This window comes from Ricinus communis, chromosome 10, assembly GCF_019578655.1.
Source record: "Ricinus communis isolate WT05 ecotype wild-type chromosome 10, ASM1957865v1, whole genome shotgun sequence".
Lineage (NCBI taxonomy): Eukaryota > Viridiplantae > Streptophyta > Magnoliopsida > Malpighiales > Euphorbiaceae > Ricinus > Ricinus communis.
Genome location: NC_063265.1, coordinates 26361170 through 26376938, shown reverse-complemented (window position 1 = coordinate 26376938; position 15769 = coordinate 26361170). Strand labels below are relative to the sequence as shown.

The window sequence follows — 15769 nt, the reverse complement described above, 5'->3', positions numbered from 1 at the left end:
ACAAGAAGGCCCAATCACAAGGTCCAAATCCAAGAAGCTTCAACAAGCCATATTGGGTTTAATTAGGGACATTTGGAAAGCCCAAGAACTTCAACCCAATAAGGCATCCATGGAGGCCCAAGGAATAATATTTAACTTGTTTTTATGTTAATAAAAATTAGGGTTACATGTAGCCACCATACAAGTTTATGTGGTAGTTAATACCAAGTAATGGCTATCAATGTGGGTAGTGGTTATTAAGAGCCACCATATACAAGTTAATGGGGTAATTAATACCAAGTAATGGCTATTAGTGTGGATAGTGGTTACTAAGGCCATTTAAGAGTAAAAGTAATCCTATGTGTGTGAGTCTATTTTAGTAGTGTGTGCATGGACTTGTACTCTATATAAACAAGTCATTTTTCTCTTTCTTTTGGAGCATGATTGAATTTGATATATGAAATTTTGTTTGAGTTTTATTGTGAGGAATTTTGTCTTTAATTTCTTGCTTGAACTTTGCGACTTATCAAGCTTTATTCTAGCTTGTGGTGTCAAAATCTAATCTTTATTTTCTTGTTATTTATCAAACTTTCTTGTTTGTGGCATAAGAGGAAATTCAAAGTCTATCTTAGTATCTTTATCCTTGTTGGTAAAGGGGTTAAGTAGCATCCATCTTTTTACTTCAATCTTTGAACGATCCGAATTTGTGGATTAAATTGGTAATTTCTAGTTTTCTTCTAATTCAACTTATCATAGTATTTTTGCTATTGGGGAGTTAATTGATGAAACCTACAATTCCCATCATAAGTGGTATCAGAGCATTGGCTCGAGATTGAGGTTTGCGTATCCAATACTATCTTTTAATTCTCAATATCTTGTATTCATCTTATATTTTGCACCTTTTGCCATCTATTATTCTTGTTATTATTATTATTTTTATCTTTATTCTTCTTATCTTAAGATTTTGTTTGCATATATCAAAAAATAATCGTCCTAAAAGAAAAAAATTGTTATCTTTGATATTCTTGTGTTAGATCTCAGATTACATAAAAAAAAATTGACTCTTCATATTCCATTGAGATCTATCTTTATAATTCTATATCTTTGTGTTCTTTGATGATCTATCTTTGTTTTTCATTTCTATTAGCCTATTTGCTACAAATTGTTCATTTCTTTAAGCCTACCTTTTTTTTTCATTGATTACTACATTCTTGAAATTTTGTTTGATTGAGAAACTTAGTTCATCTAGGAAATCAAAAGGCAAATTTGAGAGGTAAAAGGCAAGAGTGTGAGATCATTAGAAAAAAAAAGAAGCCAAAATTGAGTGTAAACACAAGTGGTATACATCAATTTTGAGTGAAAACACGTGAGGGAGTGTTGTGAGATCGTTTCTTTCTATTTTCTTTTATTAAAATTTTAGGTTTTACAATCATGTCAAAAGACACAAGTTCTTCTACAAATGATCATGTGATTCAAGCTAGGCAACAACAATTCGAAAGAATGTTTAGTATGATGGCGGGAGTCAATGAAAAATTAGAGAAGCATGATGGCATCCTTAACCAATTACATGGACAGCCTAGACAAAGGAGACATCCACCAATTGACCAAGAGGACTATGAAGGAGAGGATGATTTGGATGATGATCAAGTCACCTTGTTGGGACAATAAATAAATCCTAGGAGACAAGCTAGGAGACGACATCCAAATGATGATGTTGATCGCAACCTTGGAAGCATCAAAATGAAGATTCCTTCATTCCAAGGAAGAAATGATCCAGATGTGTACCTTGAATGGGAGAGGAAAGTGGAACTCATCTTCGAATGTCATAATTATTTGGAGGAGAAAAAGGTAAAACTTGCCGCTGTTGAGTTTAGTGATTAACGCCTTGAAGATAGTGGCATTAATTGCTATTAATGAAGCTTAAACTTCTGGTCATGGAACAAGGTCAAGGTCAAAGATCAAGGATTAAAGTCAACAGGTTTTCCTAGGGTTTCTAGAAGCATTAGGCCGCACATTAGGGTTTCTAGAAGCATTGGATGTCTCACCTAACCCTAGGGCAGCCACCACTTATGCTTAGAGAAGGAGGCAGCCGCACATTAGAAGTCTTTTAGGGTTTGATTCTTTATTGCTTATCTCTTAGTACTTTTTAGGGTTAGAATTAAACCTGTTCATGGGCCTAGGTACTCGCCCGGCCCGCACTCCTCGGGCTGGGCTTGGACAACAAATTTTGTATACAAGCCCGGCCCGGCCCGAACCCAAAAAAAGCCCGTAGTCTTCGAGCCGAGCTTGGGCTTTTATATAAAAATCCAAGCCTGGCCCGGCCCGATGTTTAGTTTAATTAGGAAAAAAAATATCATACCTAGCATTTGAACTTATGGCCTTCAACTTATAATTAAGTACTACATACCACTTAACTACCTATTATTTTTGTCTATAATTTTATTGTTATTAATAATATATTTAAATAAAACTAAACTCAAGCCCGACCGAACCCATACAGACCCGGACCCGATCCGTATTTACAGGTTTAACAATTGGTCGGGCCGGGCCGGGCTTTTTAAAAAAAATTCGAGCTCAGGCTTGGGCTGAGAGATATTAAAAAATCTCGGGCTTGTGCGGGCTCGGGCTTGTTCAAAATAAAGTCAAGCCCGGTCAGGCCCGGACCGAGCCCGCCCAGGCCCGGCCCATGAGCAGGTCTTGTTAGAATCATTTCAAGACTCTATAAATAGAGCTATGTATTTCGGCTAAAGCACAGAAGATCAATATACATTTCTGAATGAAGTTTTATTTGACTTGTTAACTCTTATTCCTTAAGGTGTTCCTTATTGAATTTCTTGAGATTAAATTAACTTGTTTGATTTAGTTTCACATCTACATGTTTGATTAATCAATTAACTTTTTATTAGTTTCTTGAGTTGTTTAAACATTCTTCATCTATTTATAACTAAAGGGCTTAGTAGTTCTATTGCTAAGTTTGCTAATTCCATAATTAATTGCAAACTTTCAAGTTAGATCTTGGGGCGACAAATTCGAACTTATTGGTAAGGGTGCTTCCTCTTAATTAATTGCCCTCATTTGGCCCAAGAACTGAGGCATTTTCCTGACGTTCGAGTTCGTATCATTTGGTATCAGAGCCAAACTTGTAAGTTGGTTCATTTTTTTCAATTAGAGAGTCTGTCTTCTATTTCATCTCAATTTCTGTTTGCATCATTATAAAAAAAAGTATACTATTTTCATTGCTGCCCGCATACCAAGGCAGATTTCCAAAAAAAAAAAGGAAGGAACGGAAAACTAACCCTAACCATTTGTGTTGGGTAGTTCTTGAAGAATTGACTCTTGATTGATTCATTCCGCAATTCCTTTTAATTAATTGGAGCTGTTCTTCATTCTTATAATTCTGATTTGGGTAATTTTGTTTGTTTTTCTCTTAAAAAGCTTTTCTTTTGGGTTAATTTAGTCTTGTTCGATTAGTTGTAAGCTTGTTTTGTTCACACGCTTATAATTCATTTTATTGATTCATGAGTGTTCTATTGAACTTCAGAATTAATAAACGTTAAGAGGTTGTAAAAAACTTATTCTTGTGATCACTAGAACAATTTGATTTAATTTCTATAAGAAATTCAATTCTTTGTGAGTGAAACACGTGAGGGAGTGATCTTTTCTTGTTTTGCCTTTAACTATAAGAAGCCTCCAGAGTATAACACTTGATCACGTCCTTTTTTTTTGTTTTTTTTCCTAGTCTTTTGGTTTAACCATGTCATCTAAACCATCATTGACTTTGGAAAGTTTAGCTTATACATTGAGAGATGTAGTAGAACATATGACAAAACAATTTCAAAAACAAGATGACAAATTAACTAGGTTATTGAATGATATGCCTAAAACGTCTAAAGGGGATGGTTCTGATAATGACCAAGAAAGTGAGTCTAAAGGGTCTAGACATAATCTCCAACCCAAAATTGACACTAATTTGGGTAGCATTAAGATGAAAATACCACCTTTTCATGGTAAGAGTGACCCTGAAGTTTATTTAGAGTGGGAAAAGAAGGTTGAAAGGGTTTTTGAATGCCATAACTATAGTGAGTCTAAAAAGGTTAAACTTGCTGTTGTTGAATTTTGTGATTATGCTGCCATTTGGTGGGATCAATTGGTGAGTGGTCGTAGGCGTCATGGAGAGCACGAAGTTGGTTCATGGGATGAGGTTAAACGCATTATGCGTAAAAGGTTTGTGCCATCGCACTACCAAAGGGATTTGTACAACAAGTTACAAAATTTAGTATAAGGTAGTAAGAGTGTTGAGGAGTATTGGCAATTTATGGAGATAGCTATGATTAGAGCCAATATAGATGAGAATAGGGAAGCCACAATGGCAAGATTTTTGCATGGTTTGAATCGTGATATTGCTAACATAATTGAATTGCATCATTATGTAGAGATGGAGGACATGTTGCACATGGCCATAAAGGTGGAAAAGCAATTAAAAACCAAGAGCAGAAGTGCTGCCCCTAGCTCAAAATGGAGTAACGCATGGAAAGGGAGCAACCAGCCCCCTAACAAGGGTCGTGAGGCATCAAAGGACATCAAGCCAACCCCTAAATTTGATGTCAACACTAAACCAACGACGCAAAGTGACCTCAAATCAAAGAAAGTGCAATGCTTCAAGTGTTTAGGGTATGGACATATATCTTCTCAATGTCGAAACAAGCGAACCATGGCAATTCGAGGTGGTGAAGTGGTCTTTGAGAGTGATGAAGAATCCGAACCAGGTGAGGAGGATTACCTAGACATGCCTGAGTTGGAAGAATGTGATGATGTGCAATTGGGTGAGGTCAGTAATGTACTTATAACTTTTAGAGCTCTTAATTTACAACCTATTGATGATGATGCTCAAAGGGAAAACATATTCCATACTACATGTAAAGTACAAAACCATAATGCTAATTATAGTTTAATCATTGATGGGGGTAGTTGTACTAATGTAGCCAGTGCTATGATGGTTAATAAACTTAGACTTCCAACTATTAAGCATCTTAAGCCATACACCTTGCAATGGCTTAATGATCAAAGTGGGATTAGAGTTACTAAGCAAGTACGGATTGAATTTAGTGTAAAGAAGTATAATGATGAGGTATTATATGATGTTGTTCCCATGCAAGCATGTCATATGTTGCTAGGTAGACCATGGTTATATGATAGATCTGTAATTCATAATGGTCGAACCAATGCATATTCTCTTGTAATGGATGGAAAACCGTATATTTTGGCACCATTAAGTCCTAAAGAAGTTTGTGAATTACAAGAAGTTGTAAAGGACCGAATGGAAGCATATGAGAAAGAAAAAAGAAAGTGTGAGAGTGCACATGAAAAAGAAAAGGTGCACAAGCAAAAGGGGAGTTGTGTGGAAAATAATGAGGGGCGAGAGCAACGAGTAGTAAAAGGAGAGTTTAGTGAGGGTTTGCGCAAAAATATGAGCAAAAGAACAAGTAAGGCGCAAGAAAAAGGGGAGGCAAGCGAGAAAAAAATGAGTTTCTTAGTTAGAGAGCGAGACATGAGAAAGGCTTTGAGTGAAAATAGGCAAGTACTTGTACTTATGTACAATGAGACTTTATTTAACACTAATAATCTTAACTCTTCTCTTCCTAGTGTGTTTGTAAGTGTTTTGCAGGAATATGACGATGTGTTTCCCGAGGAGTTACCTAGTGGGTTGCCACCACTAAGGGGGATAGAGCACCAAATTGACTTTGTGCCGGGGTCATCCATTCCAAATAGACCAGCCTATAGAGTCAATCCCGAGGAGACCAAAGAGCTGCAACACCAAGTTGAGGAACTACTAAGTAAAGGTTATGTTAAGGAAAGTCTTAGCCCATGTGTTGTTCTTGTTTTGTTAGTCCCTAAGAAAGATGGGTCTTGGCATATGTGTGTTGATTGTCGTGCAATTAACAAGATTACCATTAAATATCGTCATCCTATTCCTAGGTTAGATGATATGTTAGATGAATTGCATGGAAGTGTTATCTTTATTAAAATTGATTTGAGAAGTGGCTATCACCAAATTAGAATGAATATAGGTGATGAGTGGAAAACAGCACTCAAAACTAAATTTGGTTTGTATGAGTGGTGGTCATGCCTTTTGGCTTAACTAACGCACCAAGTACTTTTATGAGACTAATGAACCATGTTTTGCGTGCGTATATTGGTAAATTTGTGGTAGTATACTTTGATGATATTCTGATTTATAGTAAGAGCTTTAGTGAGCATGTTGAACATGTTCGGATGATGTTGATGGTTTTGCGTGAGAATTCTTTATATGCTAACCTTGCTAAGTGTGATTTTTGCACAAAAAAACTTAGGTTTCTTGGTTTTGTTATTAGTGAAAATGGAATTCAGGTCGATGAAGATAAGGTAAAAGCAATTAAGGAGTGGCCAACACCAAAGTATGTTAGTGATGTGAGGAGCTTTCATGGGCTTGCAAGCTTCTATAGGAGGTTTGTCAAGGACTTGATTCTGCCGCACCACTTAACGAGCTTGTAAAGAAGAACGTGAAGTCTCATTGGGGAGAACAACAAGAAAACGCATTTAATATGCTAAAGGACAAACTTACTTCATCTCCCATTCTTTCACTTCCGGCCAAAACTTTTGAAATTGATTGTGATGCTTCTAGTGTAGGTATTGGAGCTGTTTTAATGCAAGATGGGAAGCCAATAGCCTATTTTAGTGAAAAGTTGAATGGAGCTAGCTTGAAGTATCCAACTTACGATAAGGAATTGTATGCTCTTGTGCGTGCACTCAATGTTTGGCAGCATTATTTGCTACCTAAGGAGTTTGTGATTCACACGGATCATGAAGCATTAAAGCACTTGAAGGGACAAAACAAGTTGAATAAGTGCCATGCTAAATGGAGTGAATTCATTGAAGCATTTCCCTATGTCATTAAGTACAAGCAAGGTAAAGAAAATATAGTTGTCGATGCACTATCTAGAAGGTATGCTTTACTTGCTTCTCTAGAAACAAAATTGCTTAGTTTTGAGTATATCAAAGACTTGTATGTTGATGACCACGATTTTAGTTCTATTTTTTATGCTTGTAAACATGGTGCTATTGATAAATTTTATAGACATGATGGATTTTTGTTCAAAGAAAAACATCTATGCATTCCTATGTGTTCTATGCGTGAATTGTTTGTGAGAGAATCATATGAAGGTGGTTTGATGGGACACTTTGGTATTCAAAAGACTTTAGATGTTTTGCATGATCATTTCTATTGGCCTAAAATGAAATCTGATGTGAATAGATTATGTGCTAACTGTATTGTATGCAAGCAAGCCAAGTCTAAATCACAACCTAATGGGTTATAAATGCCTTTGCCCATACCTAATTCTCCTTGGATTGACATATTTATGGATTTTGTGCTTAGATTACCTAGGTCTAAGCATGGGCATGATAGTATTTTTGTTGTGGTGGATAGGTTTTCAAAAATGTCACACTTTATTGCATGTAGGAAAACCGATGATGCACAACATGTTGCTGAATTGTTCTTTAGAGAAATTGTATGTTTACATGGTATGCCTAGAACTATTGTCAGTGATAGGGACACCAAGTTTTTGAGCTATTTTTGGAAGACCTTATAGGGTAAATTGGGAACTAAATTACTTTTTTCTACTACATGTCATCCCCAAACCGATGGTCAAACTGAGGTAGTAAATAGAACTTTGTCACAATTACTTAGGACCATGGTTAAACGAAACTTGAGAACATGGGAAGATTGTTTGCCGCATGTTGAATTTGCATATAATCGTAGTATGCATTCTTCTACTCAATTTTGCCCATTTAAGATTGTTTATGGCTTTATTCCTTTGAGTCTTTTAGATTTGATTGCTTTACCTTTGAGTGAACAAGTGAATTTAGATGGTGCAAAGAAGGCTGAATTTGTGTTGAAGTTGCATGAGCAAGTGCGTGCAAATTTGGAAAGAAGCAATGAACAAATCACCAAACAACGCAAGAAGGGCCGCAAAAGGATGGTATTTGAAGTTGGTGATTGGGTTTAGGTGCACTTCAGGAAGGATAGGTTTCCCAATCAAAGGAAATCAAAGTTGATGCCACGTGGTGATGGTCCATTTGAAGTGATAGAGCACATCAACGATAATGCATACAAAGTTGACTTACCTGGTGAGTATAATATTAGTGCTACCTTTAATGTTGTTGATTTGTCTCCTTTTGATTTTGATGAAGGCGTTGATTCGAGGTTGAATCCTTTCAAAGAGGGGGGGAATGATGCAACCAAGGATGCATCTAAGTCAACTAGCACGGATTCACTAGCCTATGGAGGACCAATGACACGAGTAAGGAGTAAAAAGTTCAAGCAAGCCTTAAATTCTTACTTGGAGCATGTTTTGAAGATGGCTAATGATGGTGCTTTTAATGAAGATAACAACGCCTTGAAGATAGTAACATTAATTGCTATTAATGAAGCTTAAACTTCTGGTCATGGAACAAGGTCAAGGTCAAAGATCAAGGATCAAAGTCAACAGGTTTTCCTAGGGTTTCTAGAAGCATTGGGCCGCACATTAGGGTTTCTAGAAGCATTGGAGGTCTCACCTAACCCTAGGGCAACCATCACTTATGCTTAGAGAAGGAGGCAGCCGCACATTAGAAGTCTTTTAGGGTTTGATTCTTTATTGCTTATCTCTTAGTCCTTTTTAGGGTTAGAATCATTTCAAGACTCTATAAATAGAGGTATTTCGGCTAAAGCACATAAGATCAATATACATTTCTGAATAAAGTTTTATTTGAGTTGTTAACTCTTATTCCTTAAGGTGTTCCTTATTGAATTTCTTGATATTAAATTAACTTCTTTGATTTAGTTTCACATCTACATGTTTGATCAATCAATTAACTTTTTATTAGTTTCTTGAGTTGTTTGAACACTCTTCATCTATTTATAACTAAAGGGCTTAGTAGTTCTATTGCTAAGTTTGTTAGTTCCATAATTAATTGCAAACTTTCAAGTTAGATTTTGGGGCGACAAATTCGAACTTATTGGTAAGGGTGCTTGATATGAATCAAGGCTGCCATGAGATTCCATTGCAAAGGCATGCACCAAAAGGTCCAAAATGGAAATGCAACTCATGTATGAAAACAAGAGTCCAACCTTATAATGAAGCATTCAGTCCATTTTGAAGAATAAAAGCCATTTGGCTATGGTTAGGCCTTTGGGCTTAATTCATATTTATATGGGTTCTTATCTTTTGGGCTTTAGCTTAAGTAATTATTTTAGTTTATTTTTATTTAATTAAGGATTATTTTATTAGGTGTGAGTTATATGTGTGTTGTGTGGAGTTACAAATGAGTGCACATGTTTAGTTGTCATTTGGGAGTTACAAAATGAGTGCTATCAATGTAAAAGAATAGCCATTTTAATGAGTTTTAAGGGGAATTAAAGGGGAAAATGATGGGAATTGTAGGTTTCATCAATTAACTCTCCAATAGCAAAAATACTATGATAAGTTGAATTAGAAGAAAACTAGAAATTACCAATTTAATCCACAAATTCGGATCGTTCAAAGATTGAAGTAAGAAGATGGATGCTACTTAACCCCTTTACCAATAAGGATAAAGATACTAAGATAGACTTTGAATTTCCTCTTATGCCACAAACAAGAAAGTTTGATAAATAACAAGAAAACAAAGATTTAGATTTTGACACCACAAGCTAGAATAAAGCTTGATAAGTCGCAAAGTTCAAGCAAGAAATTAAAGACAAAATTCCTCACAATAAAACTCAAACAAAATTTCATATATCAAATTCAATCATGCCCTAAAAGAAAGAGAAAAGGACTTGTTTATATAGAGTACAAGTCCATGCACACACTACTAAAATAGACTCACACACATAGGATTACTTTTACTCTTAAATGGCCTTAGTAACCACTATCCACATTACTTGGTATTGATTACCCCATTAACTTGTATATGGTAGCTCTTAATAACCACTACCCACATTGATAGCCATTACTTGGTATTAATTACCACATTAACTTGTATGGTGGCTACATGTAACCCTAATTGTTATTAACATGAAAACAAGTTAAATATTATTCCTTGGGCCTCCATGGATGCCTTATTGGGTTGAAGTTCTTGGGCTTTCCAAATGTCCCTAATTAAACCCAATATGGCTTGTTGAAGCTTCTTGGATTTGGACCTTGTGATTGGGCCTTCTTGTACTATTAATGGATCTTGGATCTCTTTAAGCTTTGAACTTGGATTCACATCATTCCCCCTTTCTTCAAAAGGATTTGTCCACAAATCAGCTCCATCATCTTCATCACCTACATCAAACAAAGACAAGTCACTAACATTGAAAGTAGCACTAACATTGCCATACTCACTTGGAAGTTCTAGCTTGTAGGCATTGTTGTTGATGCGTTGAGCACTCTAAAAGGACCATCTCCTCTTGGCATAAGCTTTGATTTCCTTTGGTTAGGAAATCTTTCCTTCCTCAAGTGCACCCACACCTAATCTCCAGGCTCAAAAATGACCTGCTTCCTCCCTTTGTTGTGCTGCTTTTCATATTGGAGTGTTTTCTTCTCAATGCTTGCATGCACCTTCTCATGCAAAGTCTTGATGAATTCAGCTTTTTGTTTCCCCTCTAAATTAGCTTTGTCCAATGGCAATGGTAGCAAATCTAATGGAGTCAATGGATTGAATCCATACACAACTTCAAAGGGTGAGCAATTTGTTGAACCATGCACACTCCTATTGTAAGCAAATTCCACATGTGGCAAACATTCTTCCCAATTCTTCAAAATTTTTTGGATGAGAGCCCTCAAAAGTGTTGCAAGTGTCCTATTGACCACCTCTGTTTGTCCATCCGTTTGTGGATGACAAGTTGTAGAATACAAAAGCTTTGTCCCCATCTTTCCCTAAAGAGTCTTCCAAAAGTGACTTAGGAATTTGACATCCCTATCACTCACAATGGTCCTTGGCACTCCATGCAGCCTTACAATCTCCTTGAAGAATAGATTCGCAATATGGGTTGCATCATCTGTCTTGTGACATGGAATGAAATGTGCCATTTTGCTAAACCTGTCCACAACAACAAAAATAGAATCTCTCCCTCCCTTGGACCTAGGTAATCCTAAAACAAAGTCCATAGAAATGTCTACCCAAGGTTCATTTGGTATGGGAAGAGGTGTATACGAACCATGAGGCATTGCTTTGGATTTGGCTTGTTTGCAAGTAATGCATTTCTCACAAATTCTCTCAACATCCCTTTTCATGTGTGGCCAAAAGAAATGGTCACCCAACATATCCAAAGTTTTCTTAATCCCAAAATGTCCCATTAAACCTCCACTATGTGCCTCTCTCACAAGTAACTCTCTCAAAGAACTTTGTGGCACACACAATTTGTTTTCCTGAAAAAGAAAACCATCAAACTTATAGAACTTATCAAAACCCTCTTTCTCACATACCCCATAAACATTAGCCAAATCAGGATCATTAGAATACAGATCTTTTATGTATTCAAATCCTAATAATTTTGCATCAAGTTTAGAGATCAAGGCATACCTTCTTGACAATGCATCGGCCACCACATTTTCTTTCCCTTGCTTGTACTTAATGATGTATGGAAAGGATTCAATGAATTCCACCCATTTTGTATGTCTCTTGTTGAGCTTTTCTTGTCCTTTGAGATACTTCAAGGACTCATGGTCAGTGTGAATTATGAATTCTTTGTAGCCAAGGTAATGCTGCCATGTCTTTAGAACCCTCACTAATGCATAGAACTCCTTGTCATATGTAGGGTAGTTTAGACTTGCTCCACTTAGCTTTTCGCTAAAGAATGCTATGGGCTTGCCTTCTTGCATCAAAACTCCTCCAATACCTATGCCACTTGCATCACACTCAATCTTAAAAGGTTTAGTAAAATTTGGCAAAGATAACAAGGGTGCAGAACTTAATTTGTCTTTTAGCAAGTTAAAAGCCTCATTTTGTTCAATTCCCCACTTAAAACCAACATTCTTTTTTATGCATTCAGTTAAAGGTGCAGCTATGGTAGAAAAATTCTTAATGAACCTTTTATAAAAGCTAGCTAAACCATGAAAGCTTCTTACATCACTTACACTTGTGGGTGTTGGCCATTCTCTAATTACTTTTACCTTTTCTTGATCAACATGAATACCCTTGTCATTGACAATATATCCAAGAAAAGTAATTTCATTAGTGCAAAAACAACATTTCTTTAAATTAGCATACAACTTCTCTTCTCTAAGCACATAAAAAACACAAGTCAAATGTTGTACATGCTCATCTAAATTTTTGCTATAAACCAAGATATCATCAAAATAGACAACAACAAATTTGCCTATGAATGCTCTTAAAACATGATTCATCAATCTCATGAAAGTGCTTGGTGCATTAGTTAAACCAAAAGGCATTACTAACCACTCATATAAACCATGTTTAGTTTTAAAACCTGTTTTCCATTCATCACCTTCTCTCATTCTAATTTGATGATAACCAGATTTCAAATCAATTTTTGAAAACAAATATGAACCATGCAATTCATCCAACATGTCATCTAGCCTAGGAATGGGATGTCTATACTTCACCGTGATTTTGTTGATGGCACGACAATCAACACACATCCTCCAAGTTCCATCTTTCTTAGGCACTAACAAGACGGGTACGACACATGGACTCAGCTTTCACGAACATAACCCTTCTCCATAAGCTCACTCACTTGCTTTTCGATTTCCTTGGTCTCCTCCGGATTACATCTATATGCTGGTCTATTTGGAATGCTTGCTCCGGGTATGAAATCAATTTGGTGCTCAATGCCTCTTTTAGGTGGCAAACCATTTGGAATTTCTTAGGAAATAAATCTTCATAAACTGCAAAAGATCAACAACAACACTAGGCAAACAATTGGTTATTTCGTTAGAAATATGCAAAATCTCCTTGTACATAAGTACAAGCATGTGTTACCTCAAAAGCATAGCTTCCTTCACATCACTCATTTTTGCATAAACACTCATTTTTCTTTCATTTGAACCTTCCTTGTTTTCTCTCACCTTGTGTTTCCCATTTTGGTCAAGAGAATTGGAATTTTTAGGTTCACTCATCTCACCTTTTCTTTACTCTCAAAGGTTTCCCTTCCCGAAGAGTTTCCCAGTGAAGAACCCATTTCTTCATATTGTTGCTTGATACGCATTTGGTCTTCAAAAATCTGTTTTAGAGTTAATGGTCCAAGGTTAAACCTTTTTCCATCCATAGTCAAAGTATACATATTTTTGAATCCATCATGACTAGCCCTTCTATCATATTGCCAAGGTCTCCCCAACAACATATGTCCTAGGCCAACATTGGCAACACATCACACAACACCTCATCCTTATATCTACCAATTTGAAACGAAACTAAAACTTGCTTATTTACCTTTACAACTCCACTTTCATTAAGCCATTGCAACTTGTATGGTCTTGGGTGCTTGGTAGTAGGCAACTTCAATTTCTCCACTAGCAAAGTGCTTGCTACATTGGTACAACTTCCACTATCCACAATCATGTTGCACAACTTATTAGAAATCAAACAATGAGTATGAAACAAATTTTCCCTTTGCTCCCTATGGACATCATGTTTATTTTGCAAACTCAATGTTCTTTGAACAACAAGATTATCTCCCTTAGCACATTCAATATCACTACAATCTTCTAAAGAAGGCATATCATCATCACTATCCCCCTCACTCTCCGACTCAATATCACCATTCCTTAGAATCATAGCTTTCTTATTTGGACATTCCCTAGCAATGTGCCCATGACCCAAACACTTAAAACATTTGATTCCCCTAGTTTGGGCTGGTTGATTCTCACCCTTTCCCTTATTACCCAAGTCAATTTTAGGTTTAGTTTCTTCCACTTTTGACTTAGTAAAAGGTTTATCATCCTTTTTCCCCCAAGAAGTTTTCCAAGAAGAAGAAGAACCCATATTTGGTTTAGAATCATACCTCTTTCTTTTCAATTGCCTTTCCACTTTCATGGCCAAATTCACCATATCTTCAATCTCCACATAATGTTGCAAATCAACAACATCAAAGAATGTCTTTGTTTAGCCCTCTCAAGAACCTTGCCATGGTAGCTTCACGATCTTCTATCACATTTGCTCTAATCATAGCCTTCTCCATTTCTTTGTGATACTCCTCCACACTCATGGATCCTTGAATTAGAGTTTGTAATCTTTGATGAAGCTCTCTGTAGTAGTGGCTTGGAACAAACCTCTTTCTCATGATTTGCTTCATTTCTCTCCAAGACTCCACGGGTCTTTCTCCATATCTACGTCTTTCCTTATAAAATTGATCCCACCAAACAATTGCATAATCACTAAACTCAACAGCGGCAAGTTTTACCTTTTTCTCCTCCAAATAATTATGACATTCGAAGATGAGTTCCACTTTCCTCTCCCATTCAAGGTACACATCTGGATCATTTCTTCCTTGGAATGAAGGAATCTTCATTTTGATGCTTCCAAGGTTGCGATCAACATCATCATTTGGATGTCGTCTCCTAGCTTGTCTCCTAGGATTTATTTGTTGTCCCAACAAGGTGACTTGATCATCATCCAAATCATCCTCTCCTTCATAGTCCTCTTGGTCAATTGGTGGATGTCTCCTTTGTCTAGGCTGTCCATGTAATTGGTTAAGGATGCCATCATGCTTCTCTAATTTTTCATTGACTCCCGCCATCATACTAAACATTCTTTCGAATTGTTGTTGCATAGCTTGAATCACATGATCATTTATAGAAGAACTTGTGTCTTTTGACATGATTGTAAAACCTAAAATTTTAATAAAAGAAAATAGAAAGAAACGATCTCACAACACTCCCTCACGTGTTTTCACTCAAAATTGATGTATACCACTTGTGTTTACACTCAATTTTGGCTTCTTTTTTTTCTAATGATCTCACACTCTTGCCTTTTACCTCTCAAATTTGCCTTTTGATTTCCTAGATGAACTAAGTTTCTCAATCAAACAAAATTTCAAGAATGTAGTAATCAATGAAAAAAAAATAAGGTAGGCTTAAAGAAATGAACAATTTGTAGCAAATAGGCTAATAGAAATGAAAAACAAAGATAGATCATCAAAGAACACAAAGATATAGAATTATAAAGATAGATCTCAATGGAATATGAAGATTCAATTTTTTTTATATAATCTGAGATCTAACACAAGAATATCAAAGATAACAATTTTTTTCTTTTAGGACGATTTTTTTTTTTATATATATGCAAACAAAATCTTGAGATAAGAAGAATAAAGATAAAAATAATAATAATAACAAGAACAATAGATGGCAAAAGGTGCAAAATATAAGATGAACACAAGATATTGAGAATTAAAAGATAGTATTGGATACGCAAACCTCAATCTCGAGTCAATGCTCTGATACCACTTATGATGGGAATTGTAGGTTTCATCAATTAACTCCCCAATAGCAAAAATACTATGATAAGTTGAATTAGAAGAAAACTAGAAATTACCAATTTAATCCACAAATTCGGATCGTTCAAAGATTGAAGTAAGAAGATGGATGCTACTTAACCCCTTTACCAACAAGGATAAAGATACTAAGGTAGACTTTGAATTTCCTCTTATGCCACAAACAAGAAAGTTTGATAAATAACAAGAAAACAAAGATTTAGATTTTGACACCACAAGCTAGAATAAAGCTTGATAAGTCGCAAAGTTCAAGCAAGAAATTAAAGACAAAATTCCTCACAATAAAACTTAAAC

The 15769-nt window shown here is 35.9% G+C and overlaps 1 pseudogene; it reads right to left on the bottom strand.

Moving 5' to 3' along the window:
* Positions 1–10116: 10116 nt before the first annotated feature.
* Positions 10117–14800, bottom strand: LOC125371402 (annotated as a pseudogene).
* Between the last annotated feature and the right edge of the window lie 969 nt (positions 14801–15769).